Here is a 17,398-nt window from a genome sequence, read left to right as displayed (position 1 = left end):
CATTACCTGTAGACAAATAAATAAAAAAGATGCATTTACATCATTTTCAAATGGTATAACTTATAAGGTTAATGATTACATCGATTGCCTAAGTACATTTGTGATATATCTTATATCATGTGAATGTGGTCTCCAATATATTGGTAGAACATCAAGAACTTTAGGCACACGGTTCCTAGAACATAGGTGAAATGTCATACATGGGTTTACCATGCACAGTTTATCATGACACTACATTAGTAAACATAATAAAAATCCATGTAGTTTGTCAGTTATGGGTATTGAATCCATTCCTTCTACTATATTGGGAGGTGATAGATTTAAGAAATTATGTACGCGTGAGACATATTGGATGCATGTACTAGGTACTTTACATCCGTGTGGATTGAATGATCATATTGATGTTAGCACTGTTGTTAGTGTTATGGTACCAACATGTTTTGAGGTACGTCTCTGAAGTCTGGTTTGGATGGGTTTTCCTGTCCCCATATCATTATTATTAATTAATAGTCTAGACACATTAGGTCTATGCCTATGATTACACATACTTTGACACAAAGGTTTTTTGTACGTTTTTGGGGAGTTGTGGCCCCCATCGGTCCTGAGATTTTTTCTGTCTCTGATTCTGCTTTCTCCAGTCTATGATTATTAATGATATATTATTTGGTATATAATTTGCCTACAGACACACCACCGTGAATGGGCCCGGTCTTGTCTGATCTCAGAAGCTAAGCAGGGTTGGGTCTGGTTCATACTTGGATAGGAGACCGCCTGGGAATACCAGGTGCTGTAGGCTAAAATTTTTATTTTATCCCCTATATTATGTATTTTATTGGTATTCCTTCCTTTCCATATTTTTCTTTCCCCTCCCCTTTTTCCTTCACCCCCTTCCCCTTTTTCCATTTCCTGTTCCATTTCTAATGGTTATTAATGTTATATTATTTGGTATATTATTTGGTATGCAATTTGCCTACGGCCACACCACCCTGAATGTGCCGATCTTGTCTGATCTCAGAAGCTAAGCAGGGTCTGGCCTGGTTAGTACTTGGATGTTAGACTGCCTGGGAATACCAGGTGCTGTAGGCTAAAAATGTTATTATATCCCCTATATTATGTATTTTATTGTTATTCCTTCCTCTCCATATTTCTCTTTCCACTCCCCTTTTTCCTTCACCCCTTCCCCTTTTTCCATTCCCTGTTCCATTTCCCACCTCCCTTCCCCCCTCTTTTCCCCCCGTTTTTTAATTTTACTTTCCCCTCCCCCCCCCTCTTTTTTTTATTTTTATTCACAGGTCATGCATTTCTCTTATGATTTTTATTATGCTTGTGGGTTGCTCCAATGAGATTTTTCTGTGCTTATTTAATGTGTTATTCTTTTACTTCTATATATAGTTTATTTTTTGATGTATCCAATATTTCATCTCTGTCCTTTTAAGATTTATTATTTGTATGTTGTTCATTCATCTAGCTATTCGTTTTCATTTGTTAGTAGGAATATGTTTAAACTGCTTACAAATAGGCTCTAGTGCTTTATGATTGTCATGTATAATGTTGTCCAGCAATGAAACAGGGTTAAATTTGTGAAATTGAAAGTACCCGCCCACCATCCGTACTGGCCAATCACAACAGTAAAGGTGATATAAAGGACACCCCTTTTGACCATTGAATTCTTCCCCTGACAAAGTCCTTAGTGACGAAACGCGTAGGGCGTTTCCCAAAGAGGCGAGTTTGTGGCTGACATTACTGCACAAATGGAGTGAGTACCTTGGAGCTGTTGCTATTTTGCTTGGGACTGCTGTCGCTTCCGGTTTTGCAGTTGCCTGCTGGTGAGCAGTGAGAGCTGTGGGAGGTGTATCTGGAGGGAGTCTCTGACCGTGTTGCTGATTATTACATCATCTGGCTGCGGTGGCTCCAGTGCACCTTGCTGAACCAACGGATACACCAGAGGTGGCACCAACGGGACAGGCTGATACATTCCCTTTACAGCTTCAAGGCGATTGAGTATATCTCATAAATGCTATTATTTTTACTCTGTTTGTGAGTGCGCTTTTTATATTTTACAATCCCATAAATACTGTTTTATACTTTATCACACTAGGAGTGCGCCTGTTTTTCCTTCTTGTTTTCTGCAGATATCCTTGGGATTTGGTGATCCTTATATACGGGCAGCAAAACTCCAGTGGACTAAGTACATTTTTTGGAATTTCAACTGACATCTGTTTTTTTTTTTTTTATGTTTCATATTTTTTATTTTTGCTATAGACTTCAATTGTTTTTATCACAAATTCGCCCAATTGGGGATTCTTTGGTCAATAGCCTTGTTAACTCTATCTGATTTACACAGCTGATTTATCCTTATCAAGCTTCCTAAGGCGCTACTCCAATTTGTTATTGATATATATATATATATATATATATATATATATATATATATATATATATATGCATGATGAAGAAGCCACTGTACAAATGAATGGGTGAAGGGTGGATATCGGGGCAGGGTGGTTTAACCCCTTAATTACCTTTGCTGTTATTAAACAATAGGGTGATTAAGGGGTTAAGTGATATCAGAATGTATTTGCAATGTATTTTTCTGGGAACGGAGGACAGAGGGACCTTGCTGGCAGAGGGGATTCATATTTCTGTGGTAAGTAGAACTACATTAATTTTATTATGCTAGTTAATGTGTTTAATAATGGACAAATAAGCTATTATCCATATCTGGATAATAGTTATTTTGACCATTACTGTACTGTATGTGTGTTTGGTGGTCCGGGGAGGTGATTTATTTTAATGTAGGACAATGTTTATTTTTTTGACATACAGGGTTGGTAACTTAGATCTGCGGGGACCTCTGGAGACCACCTGAGGACCCCGGATGCACACAGGTACCACCTGCGGACCCACATACACGGGGTGACCCGTGGGGACCACTTGGAGGCCCACAGCTCATGGTGGGGACAACCCAGAAGCCTCCAGACCCTGGAGTACTGGTACACTGTAGGGCCTTCAGACATCCGTAGGTCTGGGGTATTAACCCTGTATGTCAATAATAAATCATGTTAAATGGGGAGGCACAGGGGGTGGGTGGGTTATGTATTGTTTATTAAATACAGTAATGTTTATTGTGGGGCTGTTCTGTGTATTGTCTTGTGGGTAGTGGGGGCGGGGGAAGGGGGTATTGTCCCCAAGGGTGGTTAGGCCTCCCTGGTTGGTAGGAGGGGAGGGTGTTTAGGCCTCCTGGTGAGTGGTGTGGGAGGGTTGGTTAACCCCTTAATTACTATAGAGGTTAATAACCAAAAGAGTTTTTTGAATATTTACTCCTGAAGGTCTTAACTCTGACTGGGAACTCAGTCAGTTTCTTTAGCAATAAATTAAGCATTATCAACAATGGAAATACACTCTTGGAGATATATTGGTTATCTGTTTGGACAACTATTAATATGTAAGCATATTGATTACACTTGTATAGATATATTGTCCCTCTGAAGCATTTCGTTAACACTTAAAGTAATATTTAAAGCAATTTCAATGTTTGAAGTTATTTCATTGCTTTAAAACAATTCTATCTTGATTTATAAATTTTGTTTGATAAACTTTCTTTATGCTATTAGAATATCAGATTATCATTTTCCATTGCTATTTGCTCTAACTGATGTTCCTTCCATTGATTATGGCGGGGAATGTATTTTGTAATCTGTTTGAGTGCAGACATAACCCCTGACCTTTGACCTTGAATGATCTTTTGATACTGTATCCTCCTTTCCTCAAGACATACACACATGTGAAATATTACAAATATAAATATTTTTTTTATTTTTTTAACTTATGAATTAGTAAGAGATTAGGTATGTTATAACGCAATTTGATTAGTTTTCATGTCCTGTTTTCTCTTCTTTTTCATTTTAATTATGGTTTTAAATGATTTTGGTAATAAATTTGTTTTTGTTTTTTGATTTTTTGAGATATTTTTTATCTTTATTATGTAGTGTTCATATTGTTTGTTAATAAAGCTTTCTTTGTTGCCGACGTCACCACACCCCTCACCATAAGGATAGATCTCTTTTCGTACATGGTGCAATAAAGTTTGGCTTGTTTTGATGACGCGATGACGTCATACGTTTCGCGTCATTTTCTATTAACGAGGAAGTGAAGGGGATTGGTGTCGTCGACGCTCTAAGTAGGTATAAATGCTTTATTGTTTCTGTATATCTCATACACCTTGATAAAGAGCTAACGCTTGAAACACGTAGGTGTGGGCATTATTGCCTGTGTATGCTTTTTGGATCCATGTTGACAATAAATGAGTTTCTTTTTCCTACATGCGAACGCTATCCTTTTGCTTTTTTTAATCATTTGTTCACCTATTTGGGAAGTAGTGCTTTTGGCTACTCTTGTTCCTAGTTATCATGACCGGTCTATTTTTAATTTATTCTGGCATAGCCTAGGTATAAATTTACCTCCTTAATTTGATACCAACCTTGGGTTTGTAATAAATTTAGTAATTGGTAGAGTGCAGTATTTGGGGACCTTTTTCCTGATCTTCTTTGATCATACTTTGTGGCTACCACATAGTATCACGCAAGCATGATCAATCGGACTCTGTCAGAGGTCCACAATGTTACATAGTCGGCATAGAGGGGTAATAAAAATGGTATTCACAAGAAAACCTCCAGCTCAACAACACTGGAGTGACGCTATAGCGCAGTGGCTGGTGACTTCACTGTACAGCGCCACAATAAGTGACCATAACGGATTGTTAGGGAGTCAATTTGATGCTGCACGCAGGGCTGTGGATAGGACGAAGAGGAAAAGCATGTATAGATAAATCCTATGCGTTTCATAGTACGCAGACTACTTCATCAGGGGGTAATTGTCATTGAATCATAAAAAGCTATTTAAAACACTTCAGTCTGTGTCGATTGGTCGAACAAGACGTGTGTGTGCGTCGAATCCCGCCCAAGTGCAGGGCTCAAACACAGCTTATATAACTTCACAGCTGATCTGTTAAAAAACAAGTTTAATAACATAATAACAATATACAAAAATATAAAAACCATATGGGTTATGCATGCGACAAAAAATAATAAAAGATGGAATGAAATGAGAGAAAATCAAACATTAATACATACAGTTGTGTGAAAAAGAAAGTACACCCTCTTTGAATTCTATGGTTTTACATATCAGGACATAATAACAATCATCTGTTGCTTAGCAGGTCTAAATATTAGGTAAATACAACCTCAGATGAACAACAACACATGACATATTATACTGTGTCATGATTTACATAACAAAAATAAAGCCAAAATGGAGAAGCTATGTGTGAAAAACTAAGTACACCCTTACTGCTTCCATAGGAATTAAGATGCTAATTAGCAGACAGGTGCTGCTAATCAAATGCCCTTGATTAATTGATCATCAGCAAGTGTGACCACCTCTATAAAAGCCGAAGTTCTAGCAGTTTGCTGGTCTGGAGCATTCAGGTGTGTGTTAACACAATGCCAAGGCGGAAAGACATCAGCAATGATCTTAGAGAAGCAATTGTTGCTGCCCATCAATCTGGGAAGGGTTATAAGGCCATTTCCAAACAATTTAAAGTGCGTTATTCTACAGTGAGAAAGATTATTCAAAAGGGGAAAACATTGAAGACAGTTGCCAATCTTCCCAGGAGTGGACGTTTGTAACACGTAGCTCACCACAAACGCTGCGCGACCGCGGGGCTGGGGTAGGGAATTGTATAGAACGCAAACCACAACCGCGAGGGCACATCTAGAGTGTAATATAGTCGTGCAGGCCCGGTCTGACGACTCAGGAGATTCCTTCCTCTTCCTCTCCCTCTCTCCCATCTCCCGTTATCCTTTCTGCCCCTTCCCACTCCTCTCCTTCACCGTCTACCTCTCTCCCCTTGCCGCAGCGCGTTCCCCGCAGGTCTCGCATACCCACGAGCTCCCGCAGCCCCTGTTGTAATCCTCCCCGCTCCCTCTCCCCCGTGGTAGCTCCTTTACCTTCCCCTGTGGTGCCATCCATCCCGTTGCCTCCTCCGCGCATGATGCCCACGCGCGCGGCGTTCCGCGCGCCTGGTGACGCGTCCGGTATGCGCGCCCCTTCAGCCCACGGGGGACGCGCGTGCATGCTCCTCTCTACCCTTGCTGGCCATCGCATGGGCACAGTCCTCGCCCGCGTTCCCCTTTACTTGGCTCCGTCCCCCTCCTGCTGTCTTCCCCTGCTCCGTGTGGGTCGCGCCTGTGTTACAGCCTCTGCGCGCACATCCCCAGCTTACAGGGGCCGTGCGCACAGACTCTTCTTATCAGGATTTCCTTGTCTCCGCCTCCCAAGCTGTTCAGGCCATTCCCCTGACTGCCCCTTCTGTCTCCTCCTCTTCTCTCCCTGACCTATCTCCAGCTTCTCACTCAGAAGCGTGTGTGAAGAGCTCCCAGGCATTTGGTAAGGAATCAGCTTTATTCTTTCTTTATTTGTTATATTTTGCTGTGGATCTGTGGGGGAGTATACTGTGAGGTTTTTTAGAGGGTTTTGGGTGCTTTTTTAGGTTTAAAAACCGTTTTTGGTTTTCGCCCAGAGGCTGCAGTGATTCAACCCAGCAAAGCTACACTGTGGCTGGCTGGAAACTGCAGTCTCAAACCTTCTCTCCTCCCCTACCCCTGGTAGTTTTGTTATACTTCTAATTTCACCTTAATTTAAACCTGATTTCCTTTTGTCATTTTCATTTTTGGGAGCTCTGTGTCTTACTTTAAGACCTTCAATATTGTGTTTGTGGTTTCTTGTAAGAGAGAGAGTTTAATAATAAGGGGAGAAAAGAGAAGATAACACCAGGTTTTAAAAAGCTGTTTTTCTTCCCCTCCCTGCGCAGAGATAGTTAATTGGTTCTTAAAGGGACAGTTTACCTCTCTGCATCTCTCTCCCTAAGCACTATTTCCTCCCCTTACTTAGAGGCTTATTTCATCATGCCTGGGGGGAATAGGACTAGTGCAGCAACAGGGGCCACACCTGGACATCGGACTCCAAAAACTGGGGCCCCTAGGATCAATACCCACAGCCCTAGGCCTGGTACATCCAGTGCCCTGGCCACACCTCCCCCGGCTCCTGCTGTCAGTTTAACCCCTGCAGTCCCAGTTCCAACATGGGCGCAGGTGGCAGCTGCAGGCGTTGACCCCAGCAACAAAAACGCTGGGGCCACGCCCAGTGTGAGCAGGAAGCTTGGGGTGAGGTGCCCAATGTCACCTGGCCTTAACATGGAGATGTATGTGAGGGCTGTGGGAAACATTGTGTGTCCCTCTGCTGTGGTGGCAGCCAGCCAGATGTATGGGAGGGGCATTTTCTTCCTCCATACGCTGGCTGCCACCCAAACCCTGGTGCAGAAAGGCATCAGTGTAGGGGGGACCTACATCCCCATAGAACCCATGGAGGGGTTAGGCACAAAAATCATCCTGTCCAATGTGCCCCCCTTCATCCCAGACAGCCTCATGCGCCCACGCCTGCACGCCCTGGGAGATATTAAATCTCCCATAACAAAAATTCCGCTGGGCTGCAGGGATAGAGCGCTGAGGCACGTGCTCTCATTTAGGCAGCAGGTACAAGTGCTGCTGCCGGGGAGCACAGAATCTGTGGAGGGTTCTTTTGGGGTGCCCTACGAGGGCATAACATACACCGTGTACTGTGGCACGGAGGGGGTAAGGTGCTATTTGTGCAAGGAGCTGGGGCACACTCGTAGGAGTTGCCCCAAAGGGAATAGAAATCCCACTTCAGCTCCTGCACCCACCCCTCCCTCTGCCAAGATACCCAGTGCCGCTTTGCCCACCACAGCGGGGCCCTCGAGGGCCCAGGTCCCTCCAGGGACCGCAAGAGATGTCGCTGTCCCATCCCGAACAGTGACGTCTGTCCCTCTCCCCAAAGAACAGAGGTAGAAGGAAAAACGCTTGAGGGCCCAGGTCCCCTCTGGGACCGCAGGAGATGTCGCCGTCCCATCTCGAACAGTGACGTCTGCGCCCACCACAGCGGGGCCCTCGGGGGCCCAGGCCCCCCCTGGGACCGCAGGAGATGTCGCTGTCCCATCTCGAACAGTGACATCTGCACCTCTCCCTGGGGAGCAGAGGGAGGGGGTCGCCCTAGAGCGGCCACCCTCTGTTGTCGCTGTCCCCCCCCGGGAGGAGACACCCTGTGCTGCTGCGTCCACTGGGGCGGGGCCCTCGGGGGCCCAGGCCCCCACTGGGACCGCAGGAAATGTCGCTACCCCATCTCGGGCGGTGACGTCTGCACTTCTCCCCAGGAAAAAGAGGGAGAAGAAAAGAGTAACCCTGAAGAAGTCACACTCTGTTGTCGCTGTCTCCCCCCAGGAGCACCCTACCCCCAATGTAAGCACCGTACAGGGCAACATCAATTCCGCACAGGGTGGCCCTGTCTGGCCCACAGGTTAGGATTAGCCAGTGTAAGCCGGACCCCATAAATATGCAGTCGCCCCACCTCGAAGATCTGGAGGGAGTGCAGGAGGAGGTACCCGGCATCCCTGGGGTGGAAGATCAAAGTGCTCAACAACATGAGGCTTTGCTCCTGGAAATGGACGTTGGGGAGCCTTCCAACACCCCTCCCAGTTGGAGAACATCCCCCGGGGACTTGTGTTTTGGTGAATCTGCCGCGCCGGATACAGTTGTCTTCGGGGACTCTGAGGTCGGCCAGGATCCCCCTCCGGCTGTGCCGCCTTCGGGTGGCACACCTGAGGCTGAGCCCTTGTTTGTGTCACCGGAAGAAGGGGATGGGCTAGGGCTGACCCCCGTGGTTGGGGGTTTGGAGGATGGAGTGGGGGAGGCGGGTGTGGGTGAGGGTGCTTTAGCGAGCACTTCATTTTGCATCTGGGAGATGCCAGATGTGAGCTCTCCTGGTGAGGAGTTTTGGTCGGGCACTTTGTTGAAGGCGACTGCTGGGCTGGACCCTCCCTATGAGGTACTTGCTGAAAAGAGCCCTCCCGCGATTAATGCGAACGCCCGTGGCATCCCGTTTGTTCGCATGGTGGTAGAGGAGACCAGGAGGGCACTGTGTGCCTCGTTGGCCCCCGAGGACACTAGGGAGACCGCTATCTCCGCCATACCGCCACCAGCTACCCCTGAACATCCCACCCCGGTGTTGGATGTGGAGGATATAGTGGACCCCCTCATGGAAACACCGAGGAGGGGACCCACTTTAAGGCTGAGAAAGGCCCCTGCAGAGGGGGCGGGGGTCTTCAGTTTTTCAGTCAAGAGAAGCTCAGGGAGTTGGGGCTCAGTGAGGAGTCCTCTGGCACCGCGGAGGCGGTGGACTCTTTGACCCCCATTATCCCTGCCCAGGAGCTAGATGGTTTCCTGGAGGATACCCTCTGCAAACACGGAGCCATGAAGGTGCAGTTGGCCCTTGGAATGTGGAAGGATGCCTCGGTCATTCTCCACTCTCTCTTAGTATACATCAGGGCTAACCACAAGGCCAAAATCTCTGGGCCTATCCATCTTCGTGTCCTTAAATTTCATAAATTGATGCGAGACCACATAAAGGCTTCTCGGGGTGTAGCTCCCTGAGTGCCTGTGGAAAGCAAAACTCCTGATTACCAATGGCTTTGAGCATCGGTACACTTAACGTGAATGGCTGTAAGGACGGGTTTCGCAGGTTCCAGGTACTCTCCTTTTTACAGAAGGGAAAGTATTCTGTGAGTTTCCTGCAGGAAACCCATACCACTCCAGAGGCTGAAGCCAGCTGGCATCTGGAGTGGCGAGGCAAGGTCTTCTTCAGCCACCTCACTTCGTCATCTAGTGGGGTGGTGACACTGTTCTCTGAGTCCTTTCAACCAGAGCTACTGCTTGCAAAAACTGTTGTTCCAGGTCACCTGTTGCATCTCAGGGTCCGGCACGAGGACTACACGTTTAATTTCTTGAATGTGTATGCTCCTGCCACCGGACCTCTGAGAAGGCAGTTCTTCGTCAGAATGTCTGAATACCTGGAGACAGTGGACGCGGACGAACACGTGGTGCTCGGAGGTGATTTCAACTGCACCCTCGAGGCTCTGAAAGACCGGAATGGCCCGGAGCCACACCCGTGTTCTGCGTCGGCCTTGCGGGAGGTCATCACCCGCTACTCCTTGGTAGACGTCTGGCGAGAACAACATCCCGAGGCATCCACTGAGTTCACCCATGTTAGGGTGTTTAGGGGTGAACGGATGTCTTGGTCCCGGATCGACAGGCTGTATATATCCAGCCACAGCCTGTCGCGAGCCCAGTCCAGTACCATTAGGCTGGCGCCGTTTTCGGACCACAATTGTGCGTCCATGACGGTGGCGCTACTACCAGCAGCGCCCTCGGCCACCTATTGGCACTTCAACAATACGTTGTTGGAAGACAAGGGGTTTGCAACGTCGGTCCGAGACTTTTGGATGGCCTGGAGAGGTTGAAGATCAGACTTTGCCACGTTAGAGCAGTGGTGGGACATGGGCAAGGTTCATCTGCGCCTCGTTTGTCAGGAGTACACCAAAGGTGCCACCAGGCAGCGCGATGCTGAGATCGAGGCCCTTAGGGAAGAGGTGCTTGATCTCGAGAAGTGGCTGTCTGTGGCAGGAGACCAATACCTGCAGTGTGCGTACGTGGAGAGGAAGTGCGCTCTCCGGGACTTGGAAGATCGTAGAGCTCGGGGGGCGTATGTGCGATCCCGCATCCACGTCCTTCGGGAGATGGGTCGCGGGTCGCGCCTCTTCTATGCGCTGGAGACAAAGAGGGGAAACCGTAAACATATCACCTGCTTGCTAGCAGAAGACGGTACCCTTCTGACTGACCCGGAGAGCATCCGGGACAGAACCCGAAGATTCTACGTAGACCTTTTCTCTCCGGAGTCCATCCAGCCAGACGCATGCATGGTCTGGCTGCAGGGGCTTCCCACGGTCGGCGAGGGTGGAAGGGAGCGGCTTGAGTTACCTTTGACTCTGGCCGAGCTCTCTGAAGCCCTCAGTCTCATGTCCCGCGGAAAAACGCCAGGGCTAGACGGGCTGACTGTGGAGTTCTTCCGGTTTTTCTGGGAGATGCTGGGACCTGATTTCACCGAGGTCCTGGCCGAAGCCCTGGAGACCGGTGAGATGCCCCTTTCGTGTCGGCGGGCAATACTATCTTTGCTGCCGAAGAAAGGTGATCTCCGCCAGATCTCTAACTGGCGACCGGTCTCACTGCTAAACACGGACTATAAGATCGTAGCCAAAGCGCTCTCGCTGAGGCTCAAGTCAGTGCTGGCAGAGGTGATTCACCCCGACCAGTCCTATACTGTCCCAGGCCGGAGTATTCATGACAACATTTTTCTGGTCCGGGACCTGCTACATCACGCGCAGAGGACTGGTCTGTCACTCGCCCTCCTGTCCCTAGATCAGCAGAAGGCGTTTGACAGGGTGGATCACCGTTACCTCTGCAGACCCTGCGGGAGTTTGGCTTCGGCCCACAATTTGTGGGCTTTCTCCAGATACTGTATGCCTCTGCAGAGTGTCTGGTGAAGATCAATTGGTCCCTGATGGCAACTTTTGTGTTTGGTCGGGGAGTACGTCATGGGTGCCCCCTGTCTGGGCAACTGTACGCGCTGGCCATTGAGCCCTTCCTCTGCCTACTGAGGAGGAGGCTCACCGGGCTGGTGCTGCGGGAGCCCGACATGCGGGTAGTCCTGTCGGCTTATGCCGATGACATGCTCCTCGTGACCCAGGACCTAGATGATCTAGAGTGGGCGCAAGCGTGCCAAGAGGTCTACACCGCGGCCTCTTCTGCTCGGATCAACTGGTCCAAGTGCTCCGGCATTTTGGTGGGTCTCTTACAGGTGGACTCTTTGCCCACCACGTTTCGTAATGTCTCGTGGGAGAGCGATACTCTCAAATATCTGGGAGTCTACCTGTCTGCTGCGGAGAACCCAGCCCCAGAAAACTTTAGTGATCTTGAGGAACGAGTCATTGCTCGTCTGGGGTCTTGGGTGTATCTGTCAAGAATGCTTTCCCTCAGGGGATGAACCCTGGTGATCAACCAGCTGGTGGCCAGTCAGCTATGGCACCGGCTGATAGCCATGGGTCCGACCCCCGAATTTATCAACAAGATCCAGAGGAGATTGATGGATTATCTCTGGATGGGGAAGCATTGGGTCTCTGCGGGAGTTGCGTGCCTTCCTTTGGAGGAGGGTGGACAGGGAGTGGTGTGTGTCCGCTCCCAGTTACAAACTTTCCGCCTCCAATACCTGCAGAGATACCTATTCACAGATCCGTCTCCGCAGTGGTGCCAGCTGGCAACCAATTTCTTTCGCCAGCTGCGCAATATGACGTATGACCGGCAACTGTTTATCATCAGGCCCGAGGGTTTAGGTAGAGACCTCTCGGAGCTGCCGGCACACTACCAGGACTTACTTAAGGCCTGGAAACTGGTCTCCGCGACCAGGAAGGAACAGGCGGTGGGGGGTGATTTCCTCGCCGAGCCCCTGCTGTATAATCCGGCAGTGGGGGCTCGGATGTTAGATTCACCCTCTATTTGCCGCCGGCTAATCCTGGCGCAGGTGACCAGAGTCGGGGATCTCCTGGACTTTGAGCGGCGAGACTGGGATAGGGCAGAGGTGCTCGCGCCCCGTATGGGTCTGCGTACTGCCCGCGTCCCTCATCGTTTGATCCGGGAGATTAAAGATGCCATCCACCCCGACTCACGCACCTTCATTGAGGGGGTATTGCAGACCGGAGAGCCTTGTCAACCTATCAACTTCAGCTCTCTGGATCTTTGCGTGAAACCAAAGCCACGGCAACCCCCTCGGGCTCCTCTCTCCCCCAACCTCAGCAGGTTGGGGGATATGTCCCCGGCATGTTTCCGCGGCATGCCGAGGAAAGTCCTGTATTCTCTAGTGCTCCATATAGTGCACTACCTCGCCATTGTCACCCGCCCTGATACTATCTGGAGGCGGGTATTTCCTGCGAACGAGGGTGAGAGACCCCGGTGGAAGGAACTCTATTCAGGTTTGGATCCCCGTCCCGCTGGGGATTTGAGTTGGAGGGTCCTCCACGGTGCACTGAGCACAGGAGAGTATTTGGCACACTTCACGGACTCCCCCGCCGCCTGTCCCTTTTGTGGCGAGCGGGAGTCCGTATATCACATTTATTTGAGTTGCGCCAGACTGCAGCCCCTCTTTTCCTTCTTGAAGAGCCTTCTCCTGCAGTTCTGGCTACACTTCTCCCCTCATCTTTTTATTTTTGGGTGCCCAGTGTCCCGGAACGATAAGCCTAGGGATCTCCTGGTCAACCTGCTCCTGGCATTGGCTAAGGTAGCCATTTGTAAACCCAGGAAGCAGGTTTTGGAGGGGGGGTCCCAACAAACATCGTGGCCATGTTCCGGGCGCTGGTGCACTCCCGTATTCGGGCAGAGTACTCGTACGCCGAGTCTACTGGGACAATTTCAGAGTTTGCCTCCTAGTGGGCGTTAGGCGGGGTGCTCTGCTCGGTATCCCCCATCGAGGGTTCTTTAGAGTTAACCCTTCTGCTTTAAGTACACTTCAACAGTGCACTTGTTGGTCTTCTTTTGAATATTTGTTTGACTGGTTTTTCTTTGTTCTACTTGGCAACAAGTGGAATTGCTGTTCAACTGAATTGGCCGGCTTCGCCGGCCAATCAGTTTTAAACCAGATCAAAATAGACCCACTTCTCTCTCTACTCCTCCCTTCTCTGTCATTGGTGCACCTCCCTTTATAAGCCCTGTATGTCCACCTCTTCCTCGCTCTGCATAATTCCTGTTTCCCTGTGTGTACCTGTCCTATGCTCTGCTCCCTCTGTGCTCCTGTGAATACCTGCTCCTGTGTTACTTTGGATTTCCCTGGCTTTGACCCCTGCTCTCCCTGGACTACTCTGCTCTCTGGTAACCCCTAGAACCCTGCTACGCATACGACTTTGCTGACCTCTGGCTTCCTAGGACCTGGCTTGCTCTCTGACGACTCTACTCTCTAGATCCCCTGAACATTGGCAAACGGACACAACTATTCTCACGGACACTCACCAAGTGTTGCAAGAATATACTAACAACTCTTCCAACAGGCCCAGCAACGCTATACCACATTCCGGGCTTGCTCCCACTGCTGTGGGTGTGTGGTATCATACCGTTCCCACCTCAGTACTGGGGTCTAGATTGGTCTGCGGGCATACAGGCATGACATTATGCAGATCCCAACAAATGCAGACCCCCCTGAGGTGGGTACAAGTATTACCATAGAGGCCTTATGCTTTGTTAGCGATCAGCTGTCCACGGTTTCTCAGCAATTAGCCACCTTCACCCGTCAGGAGGGTTCCACGGCTTCTGCGCCAACAATGGCCAATACCTACGCCGGCCCTGGCCCACGGATTCCCTCTCCGAATCGCTATGATGGGAACCCCCTCAACTGCCGCGGTTTCTTAAACCAATGTGAGGTACAGTTTGAGATGTCTCCCTCCCTGTTTCCTACTGGCCGTGCTAAGATTGCGTATATTTACGCCCTACTCACTGGAGACGCCTTTGCCTGGGCCTCTATGGGAACGTGGTAGCGAAATAACGCAAGATTATATTTTATTTAGACGTGAATTCCAACTTGTGTTTGATACCCCCGCACGGCACGAGACAGCTGCCGTCTCTCTCTTCCATGTTTCTCAGGGTCGAAATTCAGCTGCCAAATACGCCATCGCGTTCTGTACGCTGGCCGGCGAAGTCCAATGGAATGATGAGGTGCTCGCAGCGGCATACTGGCTCGGACTCTCAGATACGTTGAAAGACGATCTGGCCACTCACGCCCGGCCTACGTCCCTGGAGGAACTCATCACCCTGAGCATACGCATGGATCAGCACATGCAAGAGCAATGACACTAGAGGCACTGTTCCCGTTCTTCGTCCTCTGTTATGTCTCACAGGTCAGTCGCTACTCCTCTCCTGGCCCTGGAGTACTCGGAACCTATGCAGGTTGCCAGTCAACAACTCCAGGCAACCGAGAGAGTGCGGCAGCGCCAGAACCGGCTGTGTTTCTACTGTGCTTCCTCAGAACATCGTCTCCAGAATTGTCCCTTGAAGCCGGGAAACGGGCACACCCAGTAAAGGTAGAGGGGCTTCTACTGGGTACGGTCTCTCCTAACCCCTCTCCTTCCAAAGCTCTCCCAAAGAAGCTGATGCTACCAGCCACAATGGAGGGTCCCAACCTTGTCGTAAAGGTCGAAGCATTCATAGATTCCGGATCGGGTGGTAATTTCCTGGACCAGCAGTTTGCAGAGGAGAATCAAATCCCCATGGTCAGAAGGAAGAGCCCAGTTGGCATTGAGGCTATCAACGGACGACCACTCAAGCCGGCTTTCATCATTTGGGAGTCTATTCCTCTTACCTTGACCCTGGCTGATGGTCACAAGGAGGTAATTGTCTTTGACATTTTCCAGTCCCCTTCAGTACAAATTATATTAGGATTGCCTTGGCTTCAACTCCACAATCCGCGCATTGATTGGTCCGGAACCTTGCCCATCCAGTGGCCCTCGTCCACAGATACTATGCCAGAGGATCCTCCCTTGGTGGTACTTGCTGGTCTGGACTCCGTACCTGCCGACCGTTTGTCCCTGCCTGCCGTGAACCATGAGTACCTAGACGTATTCAACAAGGTGCAAGCAGAGGTCCTCCCTCCCCATCGCCCGTACGATTGCCCGGTCGACCTCATTCCTGGGACTGTTCTGCCGAAGTCTAAGTCTTACCCACTCTCCATCCCGGAGACCGAGGCCATGAATACTTATATTCAAGAAAACCTGGAGAAAGGTTTCATCTGCAACTCTACCTCTCCTGCCGGTGCGGGTTTTTTTTTGTGAAGAAGAAGGAAGGATCTCTAAGGCCTTGTATAGACTTCCACGGACTCAATAAGATCACGGTGAAAAACAGGTATCCACTCCCACTCATTTCTGAACTGTTCGATCGTCTCCAAGGGTCCTCTATGTTTTCAAAACTTGACTTAAGGGGTGCCTATAATCTCATTTGCATTAGGGAGGGAGACGAGTGGAAAACAGCATTTAACACACGTTCTGGACACCATGAATACCTTGTTATGCCCTTTGGGCTGTGTAACGCCCCGGCCGTGTTTCAGGAATTTATGAACGACATCTTCCGTGACGTTTTGGGAACCTTTGTCATTGTCTATCTAGACGACATCCTCATTTTTTCTAAAAATCTGGAGGAACACATTCAACATACCAAACTTGTGCTCTCCAGGCTGCGTTCTAACCGTCTTTACGCCAAGATGGAAAAGTGTTTGTTTCACCAGGCTTCCACGGCCTTCCTAGGCTATATTATCTCCGGCCAAGGTTTCTCCATGGACCCAGAGAAGCTGAAGGCGGTTCTCGATTGGCCACTCCCTAATTCACTCGAAGCTGTGCAACGTTTTCTTGGCTTCGCTAATTATTACAGGAAGTTTATCAAAAAAATTTCTTCCATTGCCCTTCCCATCACCGCCTTGACCAAAAAGGGCGCCGACGTCTCTTCCTGGTCACCAGAGGCCATCACAGCCTTTGAGACTCTCAAGAAGGCGTTTGTCTCTGCCCCCATCCTGCATCATCCGGATACATCCCTCCCCTTTACTTTGGAGGTTGACACCTCAGACGTAGGAGCTGGCGCAGTTCTGTCCCAGAGGAACACAGCATATCAGAGAAACACAGCATATCAGCGTAAACATCTCATACACAACTGTCAAGCACAGTGGTGGAGAAACACAGCATATCAGCGCAAACATCTCATACCAACTGTCAAGCACAGTGGTGGAGGGGTGATGATTTGGGCTTGTTTTGCAGCCACAGGACCTGGGAACCTTGCAGTCATTGAGTCAACCATGCACTCCTCTGTATACCAAAGTATTCTAGTATCAAATGTTAGGCCATCTGTCTGACAGCTAAAGCTTGGCCGAAATTGGGTCATGCAACAGTACAATGATCCCAAGCACACCAGTAAATCTACAACAGAATGGCTGAAAAAGAAAAGAATCAAGGTGTTGCAAGGGCCCACTTAAAGTCCAGACCTCAACCCGATTGAAATGCTGTGGCTGGACCTTAAGAGAGCTGTGCATAAACAAATGCCCACAAACCTCAATTAACTGAAGCAACATTGTAAAGAAGAGTGGGCCAAAATTCCTCCACAACGATGTGAGAGACTGATAAAGTCATACAGAAAGCGATTACTTCAAGTTATTGATGCTAAAGGTGGTTCTACAAGCTATTGAATCATAAGATATACATAGTTTTTCACACATAGCTTCTCCATTTTGGCTTTATTTTTGTTTAATAAATCATGACACAGTGTCATATGTCATGTGTTGTTTTACATCGGAGGTTATATTTACCTAATTTTAAAACCTGCTAAGGTACAGATGATTGTTATTATGTCCTGAT

The 17,398-nt window shown here is 48.8% G+C and overlaps 2 pseudogenes; both read left to right on the top strand.

The window, feature by feature from the left end:
- Window positions 1-677: 677 nt before the first annotated feature.
- Window positions 678-796, top strand: LOC142496345 (5S ribosomal RNA; annotated as a pseudogene).
- Window positions 797-968: 172 nt separating this feature from the next.
- On the top strand, window positions 969-1,086 carry LOC142496342 (5S ribosomal RNA; annotated as a pseudogene).
- Window positions 1,087-17,398: the final 16,312 nt, after the last annotated feature.

The sequence above is a fragment of the Ascaphus truei genome, chromosome 5 (genome assembly GCF_040206685.1).
Source record: "Ascaphus truei isolate aAscTru1 chromosome 5, aAscTru1.hap1, whole genome shotgun sequence".
Lineage (NCBI taxonomy): Eukaryota > Metazoa > Chordata > Amphibia > Anura > Ascaphidae > Ascaphus > Ascaphus truei.
Note: the sequence above shows the minus strand (reverse complement) of the source record. Positions and strands in the feature narration are given on the sequence as shown.